At 53.0% G+C, this 12,093-nt stretch overlaps 1 protein-coding gene across 1 annotated transcript in view; it reads left to right on the top strand.

Moving 5' to 3' along the window:
• Positions 1-1,943: 1,943 nt before the first annotated feature.
• Positions 1,944-12,093, top strand: part of LOC138832551 (interferon-induced GTP-binding protein Mx2-like) — a 66,939-nt gene continuing 56,789 nt past the window's right edge. Inside the window, exon 1 of the mRNA XM_070030732.1 lies at positions 1,944-2,028. The gene's annotated coding sequence lies outside the window, so the exon portion shown is untranslated. The remainder of the gene's footprint in view (positions 2,029-12,093) is intronic.

Below are 12,093 nucleotides of genomic sequence, written 5' to 3'. Positions count from 1 at the left end.
AGAGCAACTGGGAATGGCCTGAAACTGTTCACATTGCTTTCCAAATGAATCTTCTCTCTTTCCAAGCTGGTCATCTGAGGAGTTTGTTACAGTGCTGCACAGCTGACTAACACAGTGGGTGTGAGTTATTCCTGTCCCACATCTGAAGGTACAAGCCAGGCAAGAGGGATAGGAAGGGACCACCAGTAAAAGGTAACCAGGGAATAGAGAGAGAGAGAGACAGGCTCCCCTTCTCATACTGTCACCTTCAATATTGCAGTCCATTTTGCATGAAAAATTGGGCAGCGCTCCTGAAAAATGTTCCATCTCAGAGCTGAAAAACCATGGATCAAGGAAGGAAGAATTTCCCAAGACTGACAGTGGATAAGGTCGGTGTGGAACCCAGTGAAGGTGGGTTGATCCCACAGCCCATGTTTGCTTTCCACCAAACAGGACAGCGAGGCTGCTCTGACAGGGAGGACTCATAGGGTCTGTAGCAGGAGACTGAGCCATGGATGGACACGGGACAGTACAGTGCTCAGTGGTTTCAGGGCCCAGCTAGCTCCTGCAAGACGCCATCAGTGTCTGCTGGTTTCCCAGACCAAGATGGCCCCTTCGGCTATGGCACAAAGTCATTTGGTTGTTCCTCACCAAGCCCAGGGAAGGTGGGGCAGATCCAGGTGTGTGTCATGCCCCTGGAGGACAAGGAGGCCATCGGCTGGCAAGGCCCCATCTGAGTTCCTGTGTGTCCTGAGGGTGTGTGCTAGCATGCATTCCTCTGGAGGGATTCAGGGGGACCCCCCCTTCCTCCATGCAGGGCAAAGGTCCTGCTCCTGGTGCCAGACTGGGGGATGGTTTTTGGGAAGTGCCATTCATGCTCCTCCTAGTTAATTGTGTAGAACTAAGCCTCAAGACTCCTGTGTCTTTTAATGGAGCCCCACCTGCATCTGGCTTTCTCTTTTGTTACCTTAAAGGACTCTTTAAAGGTTGCTAATTCTCCACAGTCCCCAAGATGGTCTGTCCTGTGGCTGTCCCCTGATCACCGACTTACCTTCTCTGCCCCTACGCCCTAGATAAGTGTCTGATGTTTTCATAAACTTTGTCTATACCCACATGGTATGGTCCCTCTCTGCCTGTCAGACCCCGAGTTCCCGGGTCTCACTGTGTGAACAGCAGCAAGCAGTGCATGTCTGTGTACAGTGTTGAAAGCTGAGTCTCTCTCCCTCTTCTGCTACCTTCTTAGGCCACAGCCCTCAGAACCACACAGCTCAGTTCCCCGTGGAGACACTGTCACACAGCCACATACCGTGTTCTCATGTTTCTCTGATGTGTCAGCATCTCCATTTAGTAACTGATGAGTAGATATTGTGGCTGAATTCTTGGTTTCGATTTTTTTTGGAGAAGGACTCATCTTCTGCCTCATGCTCCTCTTGCACGTGGGGTGAGGTATAAGAGTGGAAGGCCACCAATTCTGCAAGCCTCAAGGCTGCCTGTGATGCTCCTGAGAAAACAACATTCTGTTGGTGAATATTCAGGAGCACTGGGCCCTCCACTCATGACGATTCACAAGCCTTCCCCTGTGCCTCCCTTGTGCCTTCCTCTGGCCTGCCCTGGGGTTACTGACTTCCAGACCATTGTCCTTGCATCCTTATTCTGTTAAGAAACAGAGAATGGGTCCCTTTCCTTTGCAAGGAGGTGGGTGTGTGTGGGGAAATCTGTGGGGAACACAAGTAGCAAAGATGGCCCTGAGAGGAAGTTGAGTGGGCAGAGCTGGATTTGTTTAGGTTCAGTGTGTAAACAACTCAGGGAAGCTTAGGTGCATGATAAGGTGTGGCCTTTCAGTGATTGGTTGGTTCCATTTCCTCCCCTCCCACGCAGTCTTTTGCTTTAAAAAGGGGATGCTCCCTGTTAATAAATGAGTTCCTGCTTGACTTGACTCCCAGCTGCTCTGATTGTCTCCTGGGCTAAGGGAGGCTGGGGAATGGGCGAGCGGCTGCACTTACCCCTCCTCGGACCCCGTCAGTCCAAAGACGGACGAAGACCCAACAGGTGTGTACTATAATAGATGACCTTTTGTGTGTGTGTGTGTGTGTGTGTGTGTGTGAACACGCACGCATGTGTGTATATATGTGTGTACGTATGGGCGTGTATACACACAGCTGGTCCCGGGCTTGAATACGGGGCCTTGTTGCTATTCCCACTTCAGCCATAGCTCTACTTTCAGCTTTTTACTAGTTCATTGGAGATATGTGTCCCTTGGATTTCCCTTCTTGACTGGTTTTGAAACACAATCCTCAGGTCTCAACCCCGCTGAGTAGCAAGGATGACAGTCCTGCCATACACAGCACCTTGCCTAAAGTGACCCATTTCAAAGGCTCGCACCCAGGATTATGGTTCCACTTGGCCAGTTAAAACTGGAGTATGGAAGTCCACCCTGTGCTTTGTCTCATCAAGTGAGAGTCCCTGAGGGATAATTCCTGACTTTTGTCTGTCAGGAACTCAGGTCACATCTTTCTGGAGTCACCTCTGTGCCCAGCGAGTGTCCGCAGCAGGGAGGCCTGCCCCTCCAGTCACTGCAGTCCAGCTGCTCTGCTCAGGGAACTGCATGAACAAGGCCACCATTGGACTCTTATGACCATCACCTCCTAGCCATTAGCTCAGATCACTGCTGCAATGTTCCCCCCTCTCCATTTCAATGAGGAGCCTGAGAAGAGGCAGACCTCTTCCCAGCCTTCTCCTTCCTAGTGCTCTTTCCTCTCCTCTGAAGACCCCACAGTCCAGAGCCTAACATGCACTCCAGCAGCTGTGCTGCATCTCATGGTCATGGTTAGCAAGAGGGAAGAGCCCACTGCCTTAGCACTTTGCAGTCCACCAAGGGCAGGTCTGGGTTCTACTCAGGCTCCTGCAGTGCTTGTGGGTGGGTGGGTGGGTGGGTGGTGGAAGGAGGTGCCTCCCCACTGCAGAGCCAGGCACTGGGAGCTGGCAAGATGAGGACTGTAGGGAACACGCACACACCCTCTGCCCGTGCTGGACACTGGTCCCCGAGGTGGGGTGGGCTTCCTCAGGAAGCCCCTGCGGTGCTTTACACAGTGAGGATGCTTGCTCAGCCATGACCAGAACAGGAGCAGGTGGGACATGTATTGTCCCACCCCACTTCCTGTCCAGCCCCATCAAGGGCCTGGAACTTTCCAAAAGGGGGACAGTCTAAGGGCAAAACAGCACTGGAGGATTCGCCTGCCCTTTTCTCCAGCTCTGTGCTGAACTGCACCCCCTGCCATTTCAGTGTTTAGGAGCAGAAGAACATCCTGCAGCTCAGATCAGAGGGGCCTCACCCCCCTAACAGTGACTCCTCCATCTGATTGAGGCTCCAGAGGGAGGCTCCCAAGGAGGGAAGGGGGGCTGCAGTCAGAGTGGTGCAGGCCAGCAGCGGAACTGCAAAGCAAAGAAGTGGTAACTCCCTGAGCTGTTCTGGGAAACTTATGGGCTAACAATGGGAGTTAGCATCCAGTGATCCTGATCCACCAACGGGGAGTCACAATTTGACCAACTTGGAGAATCGCATAGGAGGGGAGGCAGCAGGTCTCATCACCCTCTGAGCTCCTGACATACTTCAGGAAGGCCCGGACTCCCTCCATGCCACACCCCACATCCTCCCCGAGTCCTAGCATGAACTGAGGTTAGCGACCCCTACCTCTCACACCCCTCACCATCCGGGTCCTAGCATGAACTGAGGGCAGCGACCCCTACCTCTCACACCCCTCACCATCCGGGTCCTAGCATGAACTGAGGGCAGCGACCCCCTCCCCTCACACCCCTCACCATCCGGGTCCTAGCATGAACTGAGGGCAGCGACCCCTACCTCTCACACTCCTCACCATCCGGGTCCTAGCTTGAACTGAGGGCAGCGACCCCTACCTCTCACACCCCTCACCATCCGGGTCCTAGCATGAACTGAGGGCAGCGACCCCTACCTCTCACACCCCTCACCATCCGGGTCCTAGCATGGACTGAGGGCAGCGACCCCCTACCTCTCACACCCCACATCCTCCCCGAGTCCTAGCATGAACTGAGGGCAGCGACCCCTACCTCTCACACCCCTCACCATCCGGGTCCTAGCATGGACTGAGGGCAGCGACCCCTACCTCTCACACCCCACATCCTCCCCGAGTCCTAGCATGAATTGAGGGCAGCGACCCCATCCCCTCACACCCCTCACCATCCGGGTCCTAGCATGGACTGAGGGCACTGACCCCCTCCCCTCACACCCCTTACCATCCGGGTCCTAGCATGGACTGAGGGCACTGACCCCTACCTCTCACACCCCTCACCATCCGGGTCCTAGCATGGAGGGAAAGCTGCGGCCCGCTAGCACCTCAGAGAAGCCTCCCCTCTGGGAGGGCAGCAGCAGGAGGCATTTCCGTGCCTCCGCCCTGCTTCCTCCCCGGCCGGGCCCCCAGCCGTCCCGAAGCCCCTCGGACCCCTCTCCGAAGGCTCGGGGACCGGCCAGGCAGGCGCCCGCGCGGGCGGGGAGGGACCCCAGAGAGGCCGGTCCGGGCGGGCGGCTCCACCCCCGGCCTCGAGGGCAGCTTCAGGCGGAGAGCTGCTCCCGCACCGCCCCTTCGCCCTCAGGCCGGCCTGCAGCGCGTCACGGGCCTGAGCCCACCCAGGCTCGCCAGCCTTGGCACCCGCATCGCCGTTCCCAGGCCTACAAAGCCCCGCAGTGCCTGGCGCCAAGGGGCCTCACTCACCTGTCAGGGTCGGACAGCTGAGGGGCAGCGTTCTGAGGGGAGGCGGGAGGGCAGGGCTTTTCAACTGGCCCGCCGGGCCCCGCCCCGGCCCCGCCCCGGCCCCGCCCCGCCCCGGCCCCGCCCCCGGCCCCGCCCCACCCCCCCGGCCCCGCCCCCGGCGCTTGAAGACAACAGCATCTCTACTCCTGCTCCCCACCAGGCCCCGCCCCGGCCCCGCCCCCGGCTCTTGAAGACAACAGCTTCTCTGCTCCTCTCTCCTCCAGGCCCCGCCCCGGCCCCGCCCCCAGCTCTTGAAGACAACAGCTTCTCTGCTCCTGCTCCCCACCAGGCCCCGCCCCTGCCCCGCCCCCGGCTCTTGAAGACAACAGCCTCTGCTCCTCTCTCCTCCAGGCCCCGCCCAGGCCCCGCCCCCGGCTCTTGAAGGCAACAGCCTCTGCTCCTGCTCCCCACCAGGCCCCGCCCCTGCCCCGCCTCCGCCGCCCCCCTCCCCCTCCAGCTCCACAGAGGGAGAAATGAAAGTCTGGGAAACCGAAACTCAACTGCCCAGGAGCAGCAGGTCAAGAAACAAAACTGAAACTGATGAGGTCCTGGGAATCCTGTGCCTCCTCTCCGTTCCCCTCCCTCTCTCACTCTCTTCCCTGTCTCTTTCTCCCTGTCTCTGTCTCTCTCATTATAAGTTACCTGAACTCAGGGTCTGGCTTGTTTCTGCTCACAGTCTGGCCATCTACCACCTGAACCACACCTCCAGTCTTGGTTTTTGCCATAAACACAGCTCATCAAGAGTGCCGAAATTAGGGGTCCTCCTATCACACCCTGCCTAGCTCCAGTCCTGGGGTCTGGGCCTACCCAGTGGGGTTGACAGGTGTGGGTGCAGAAGTGTGAGTGTAGAAGGGGGGGGTGGAGGTCCCCAGGCACACTGCAGTTCCTTTGCTGTGTGAGGTCCTTTTCTGGGCCAGACTCCCCAAGCCAGGAGGCCTGAAGGACAAGTCCAGGAGTCCTGGGATTCTCTTATGAACCACCACTGCTGTATCCCAATCAGCAAGAACATTAAGGATGGCACAATGATTAGCCAAATTGCAGGGGTCTTGATTGCAGAACACAGCAAGTGCAGGGGTGTAGACATCCCTAATCGTGCAGCCCGAGACACCCAGAGGTCCTCATTTAAAGGCAAAAACCGCATGCTTTTGGACAAACAATGTGCAATATTTTTATGTTTTATTTCCGAAGCATTCACAGGACTGAAAACAAGAAGGGAATATGAGCATTATCAGGAAACCTAGACTTATGTCCTGGAATCCTGGGTGGAGGCAACATTTTGCTTTTTTCTTTTTTCCCCCAGAACCTGCTGAGCAAATAATTTAGTTGCTTTTTTTTTTTTTTCAAAACCCACTATGCAAAGGACAGTTGTGGGGTCAGGGACCTTTGTCCTGGGGGGCAAATTGCCTTTATTTCTGTCAGGCTTCAGGCTTCAAGGCATAACCTACTTCACCGCCACATGCTGTCCCCTTCTTAGGGCCAGCATGACACTGGACACAGGGTGGCCACTGCAGGTCTGCAGCTGTGTGCTGGACAGGTGCTGCTACTTACAGGGCCAGGACAGCCAGGGGCTGGTTTTCAGGGCACAGGGGACATGTCATGCTCTGAGTGAAGAGCATGAATCTCAGAAAAAAACATAGCCTAAATGAAAAGTCAGTGGAGGGCCAGCCGTGGGCAGGGCTTTGTAGGGAAGGACATAAAGACGGGTGTGGGGCCGGGAGGGGTTTGAACAAACCACTGCTCCTCATGGTAGAGGGGTGTGCAGGGTCTTCCACAAATTTAGACCTGGCGCTGGTCATGCCTGCCCAGTCCCCCTGGGACTCCTGTGGCAGACATTGCTTCTGATGTGGACCCCAACCCCAGTGCTCTGAGTACAAGCACGCATGGCCAGCCATGTTCTAGTTCTTGTCACATGCCACCCCCATCCTTGTCACTGGCCAACACAAGCCTCCTGCCAGGCCAGAAATTGGCTCCTATGAAATGAAAAACTGATCAGAGGGGTAGCGTTGGGAGGGATGGGGGAGAACGATGAGAGGGGGACATCAATCAGATGCGCTGTGCTTATCCACTGACATGTTGATGGCAACCTCCTTGGACGTTACTTAAAGATAATTACAACACACTTCACACCTGCTCTGCACAGAAGTCTAAGGTGCGGGGAGCAGGGGCCCCAGCTGGACACAGCTACAAAGGTCCCACAGGGTTTCTCCTTCCCTAGCTTGCACTCTTCAGCATTGCCTCCTCCTGCTGAAATCGAGGGCCAGCCCTGGCCACTGGGAGCTAATGACCTTCCCTGTGAATCGCTCAGGCCATGATGGTAAAGTGGGTGAGATGACCATGTGATCGGCATTGCTAAAAGCTTATTTGTGTGATATAATTTGGTTTCAATGCTATTTTCCAATTGGGTATGTTTTAAAAGGCAGAAAGATGCAAAGTTTGGATTCTTGGTACAGTTGTGGTGTTTGCAGTTCTTGCATTAAGGAAAACTGCTATTTGGTTTCAAAATTTCCTAAAGATTTGTTTTCTAGGGAGTGTGCCTAGTCTCAAGATTTTAAAGGGTCGGAAGTGGTGCTCTGGCTCAAGTGGTAGAACGCTTGCCTTGAGCTGAAGAGCGCAGGCACAGCGCCCAAGCCCAGAGTTCAAGCTCCACGACCGACCAAAAAAAAAAAAAAAAAGAAACTCTAGGACAGTGCCCAGGCCCTGAGTTCAAGTCCCATGACTGGCCCCCCCAAAATAATAATAAAATAAATGAAAATTTAAAATATATTATAAAAAAAGATTTTAAAGGGTTATTCAAATGCAACTTAAAACTAAAGTATAAAGTATTAAAGTCTTTTAAAACACCAAAAATGGATTCCTGGATATGAAATTTTGGAAGTAAAATTGTCTTAAATGTTCATTTCAAAAGAAAAATTAAGGCTACCAAAATGATTGTTATTTTAGTTTGCTCTTGGGTTTTTGTAACCGTTTCTAGCAGGCCTGCAGACAGGAACAGAGAAGTCTTACAGGTTTGTCAGGTGTGACTTTGGCTTTTAATAAGCTCCAGGTAAGAGCATGCTTGAGGAGCTACTTCCATGTTGACCACCTTGTTGTTTTTACTAGAGTAAGTGGCCTTTCCTACTCATTGACCTGCAATCTACAAACTACAGTTCAAAGCCAGCCCAGGCAGAAAAAGATTATCGTCTCTAATTAGCCAGCAGAGTGCCAAAAAAGCAGGCAGAGTTGCTTTGGAGCCCAAAGTGGCAGAGTGCAAGCCTTGAGCTGGAGAGCTGGAGTGCTCAGGCCCTAAGTTCAAGTCCAGTGACCAACCAAGGGAAATGTCAAAGTTGCATTTACCCTGACCTGGAAAGAGACACTCCTGGGACTCTGGCAATGATGTATTCTCTCCTGCCTCTGTGATGTGGACTCTGGCTCCTCAAAGTTGGCCCTAGAGGGTCAGCACTGCCCATCCCTGTGAGCTTGTTAAAGACGGGGCCTGGGGTTCATCTCAGAGCCACAGTTTCAGGACCTGCTTTTTTTTTTTTTCTGGTCCCGGTGCCTGAACTCTGGGCTGTGTCCCTGAGCTGGTCTGTGTGCAAGGCTAGCGTTCTGCCCCTTGAGCTACAGCCAGTCACTTCCTTACAGGCGGCGTGAGCCACCGGCCCTCAGGACCTACAGTTTTAAAAGTACATTGTTAAATGTTTTAAATGTTCCAAAGATTTCTTTCCCATGGAGCAGTGATGGTGGCGGCATATGGCGTAATTGTTACTTCTTTACAGAAAAAAAAAATGTTATCTTTAAGTAGTTGTATAAAGGAGTTGCATTCACCAAAGCAGTTTATGAATACAGTGCATCTTGATCCATGTCCCCCTTTCAATGTTCTCACCTCCCCCAACACACCCCTCCCTGAGGTAACTTCAGATTTTGTAGTGCCTGTTTTGGTTGCTACTTCTCAGGTCAGGCGTTTGTCTTGCCTGAGCTGGGAGGCAGGAGGAGGCGTGATGCGGAGAGCTGGTTGTGCTGGTGGGGCACCAGGCCGTGGTGGGGAGCTGGGCTGGAAGCCCCAGAGCCTTAGCCAGACTGTTGTGCATATCTCCCAGCCCAGCGTGGCTGGTGTGCTCAAATATATATGGAAACAGAATTAAAGGGCATATATGGTAAACGGAAGTCCTGAAACTCCCATCCATCAGTCCTATGTGGCTAGCAAACCTAGAACATGTAGCTCCATATTTTCAAATCATAAATGGGCCCCATCTTGGCCCTGCTTTGGGTCATAAACCACCCTCAACCCACTGTCTGTGCTTAGAATCTTAGCAATCTGATTAGGAGTTCCTAGGTAATGTGGTCAGATGTCTACATAGGAATTCAAGGTACAGTCCCCAGATACATACCTGGGACCAGCATCTGGAGTCATTTTCACTCTTGTCTGCCTGGGAAGTGGGAAAAATATCTCTTCCCTTTCCCGTGTCTCCCTTCTTTACTGTTTACTTGCATAAATAAGTGGATATTACTAGACACTTACCCATGATGATCTCCTTCTGAGAGATCCCTCCACATGGAAACTGGGAAGCCAATAAGCCCGCTCTACTGTTCCCCCTTTTCCCAGTAAAAGGTAGAGATAACTTTGTCTGGCACTTATATACCTGGCCCCTTCCTGCCAGGCCTCATTCCCACCATGTGCTCTGAGCCTGGTGTTGCTGGCAGTAAAACTTCCAGCAGCGTCTACTTCTAACCCCTCCTAAGGGAGCTCTCTGCCTCAGCCCTTTCCTCCCGGAAAGGGAACTCTGCTTAGTGGCCCCACCCAGGTGCTCTCCACTCAATCAGAGAAGGGCCAGAGTGGTCCTAGGACTTCTGGTCACTCCAGCCTCCTCCCTCTGTGCTCAGAAGTTACCCTCACCCAGGAAGTTTCCTGGTAGAGAATCATAAAAGCAGAAGGGCCAGACAGCAATCATATGGATCACTGCCAGATGTGGGCTTTTAGTTTGTGTAAACACTATTCACCTTTGCAGGAAAACTTGGTACCACCTGTGCCTGCTGTGGCCCCACCCCTGCTAAGCAGCCCAGGTCAGTGGAGGAATGAGGAGAGCCTGGGATCTGAACTCAGAGGCCTGTATCCTCTAGAGGTTGAGAACTGGAGTCAGTGCCCAGAGGGTGAAGTCAGGGGCCCAACAATGAAGTAAGAGTGGTGGGAGGGGGTCTAGGGTAATAACTGCTTTCACTGCTAGGCAGGTGCTCTACTAGTCAGCCATATCCCCCAACTGGCCTTAATGTCTGTGCCCTCCATGGGAAGAGATGCTAGGCAGGTCCTCTGGGGGAATACATGGAACTCTGCATTCTTTCCCATTTTGCTCCAGTGTGTGAACTGCCCGGCCCTCTCTCCATCTTCCCAGAGCAGCAAGATGCATTTGGGCACACAGGTGTGGAAGACTCAGGTGGACAGAGGCAATTTGTTCTGCAGAAACAAAGGGTGAAATGTGAAGGTGTGAGTTGTGTGAGGACTGGAGGAGTTGGGAGTGACAGGAGGAGATGGGGAGCCCTTCCCCAGGGGCTCTCTGAACAGTTTCCAGACCGTTTCCCACTCCGGCCCAGGGCACCCCTGCTCTGCTGTGTGCCCAGTGAACCATACCCCTCACTCCAGTACCGTCTTCTAGGACCTCTGTAGGAATGGATTCTGCAGGGAGTCTCTGACAGGTCCCCCACAGGGACTCCTAGGGGCCATCAGATGTGTGGACATGTGCAACTCTGGTGACCCACCTGGGCTTTGGGGAGTGAGAATCAGCAGGCTCAGGTTGCTGCCCTGCTTGGAAAAATACTGGTGCTCTGAAAGCTTCTGGATTCTGCAGTCACAGTGATGTGCTATGGACTCTCTACATTTTTGTCCCCAGGTGGAAGCTCAGTTCAAAGGCAAAACTCGAGACCACAGACTTCACTTGAAGAGAAAGAGAGATCCTTTGAGAAAGCAGAATGGAAATACTAAGAGGGGGCTGTGAGAAAGGAGAAAAAGAGGAAGGAAATGAGGAACACCAGGGTGTAGGAGGGGGCAGCCATGGATGTAGAACTGGGACAGCAATTCTGAGGTTGGCAGCAGAACCTCATGAGACCCAGGACAACAGACAGAACAGAATCACTCACTCCATTTTTATTTGAAGCATGGCTGGTGGGGAACAGGTTACACATCCACCACCATGTGTTCACTTCCTAAGGTTATTAACAAAGTACATATAGATTATTAGGTGGTTTAGAACACAAATGTGTTCCTTCGTAGTCAGAGGCTGAAAGTCTCTTTGGCGTGTGGTACTGTAACTCGTCTTCCTGTGTCCAAGTCTCCCCTTGGAGAGGGGAGCGGGGTCACCCGACTCCAATATGACTTCATCTTATTTCATTTATTTTTTGACGATATAGGGATTGAGCTCTGGGTTTCACATTTGCTTGGCAGGGGCTAGTGCTACCATTTGAGCCATGTCTCCAGCCCCTTATTGCTTTGGTTATTTTCAAGGCACCAGGGCTGGTCTTAATGGTTACCCTTCTACTTGTGCTTTCCTGTGTTGTTGGCCACCTGCCACTGGATTCCGTCACTGTATGTCCCCTGTAGCTGGAATAACAGCCCTGTTCCACTGTGCTTTGCCATTGCATGAGATGGAGTTTTGAACTCTTATGCCTGGGCTGGTCTTGAACCATGATCCCCTAATCTCTGCCGCCCAAATAGCAAGGGTTATAGATTTGAGCCCCTGTGCCCAGCTACATCATCATCTCAATTATATCCATAAGGACCCTACTTCAAATAGAGTCATATTCCAAGGTGCTAGAGGGGGTGTGGTTGTCAACAAATCAATCTGAGGGGAACTGAAGGTAACTCCTCTAACAGGTGGGCAGTGACTGAAGTCACACAATGGGAGGAAGCCCCTGGACCCTGCATTGCAGGCACTGAAAATCCAAATTATGACACCTACTAAAATATGCTGATGACTAACATTCAGGCTGGAAACTCCAAAATTGTGATACCCCAGGAGCCATGCCTCGGCTGGCCATTTTAGTTAACAGAACAAAATGAAAACCCATCATAAACCATGAGAAAGAAATTCAGCCAAGGCCCAAATTGAGGCAGATGTTTATGAGTTCCTTTGGGGCAGCAGATTTCACGCTCATCAGGTGAGTAGCAGGAGTGCCACGGTGACAGCAGATGCCTGAGGCCTTCCTACACACAGGGCCTTCCTCAGATACTGGTGACAGTTGCCACCCCAGACACCACGGCAGGAGGCGGGAGGCAGGGCAGCAGCTGGATGGAAGCATGAATGGCATTTCAGGCTGTGCCCAGGCAGCCCCCTTGCCAGGAATCTAGGCCTGCAGGAGT

This window comes from Dipodomys merriami, unplaced genomic scaffold, assembly GCF_024711535.1.
Source record: "Dipodomys merriami isolate MVZ:Mamm:240054 unplaced genomic scaffold, mDipMer1.0.p SCAF_2, whole genome shotgun sequence".
NCBI lineage: Eukaryota > Metazoa > Chordata > Mammalia > Rodentia > Heteromyidae > Dipodomys > Dipodomys merriami.
This window is presented reverse-complemented; position numbering and strand designations above follow the sequence as displayed.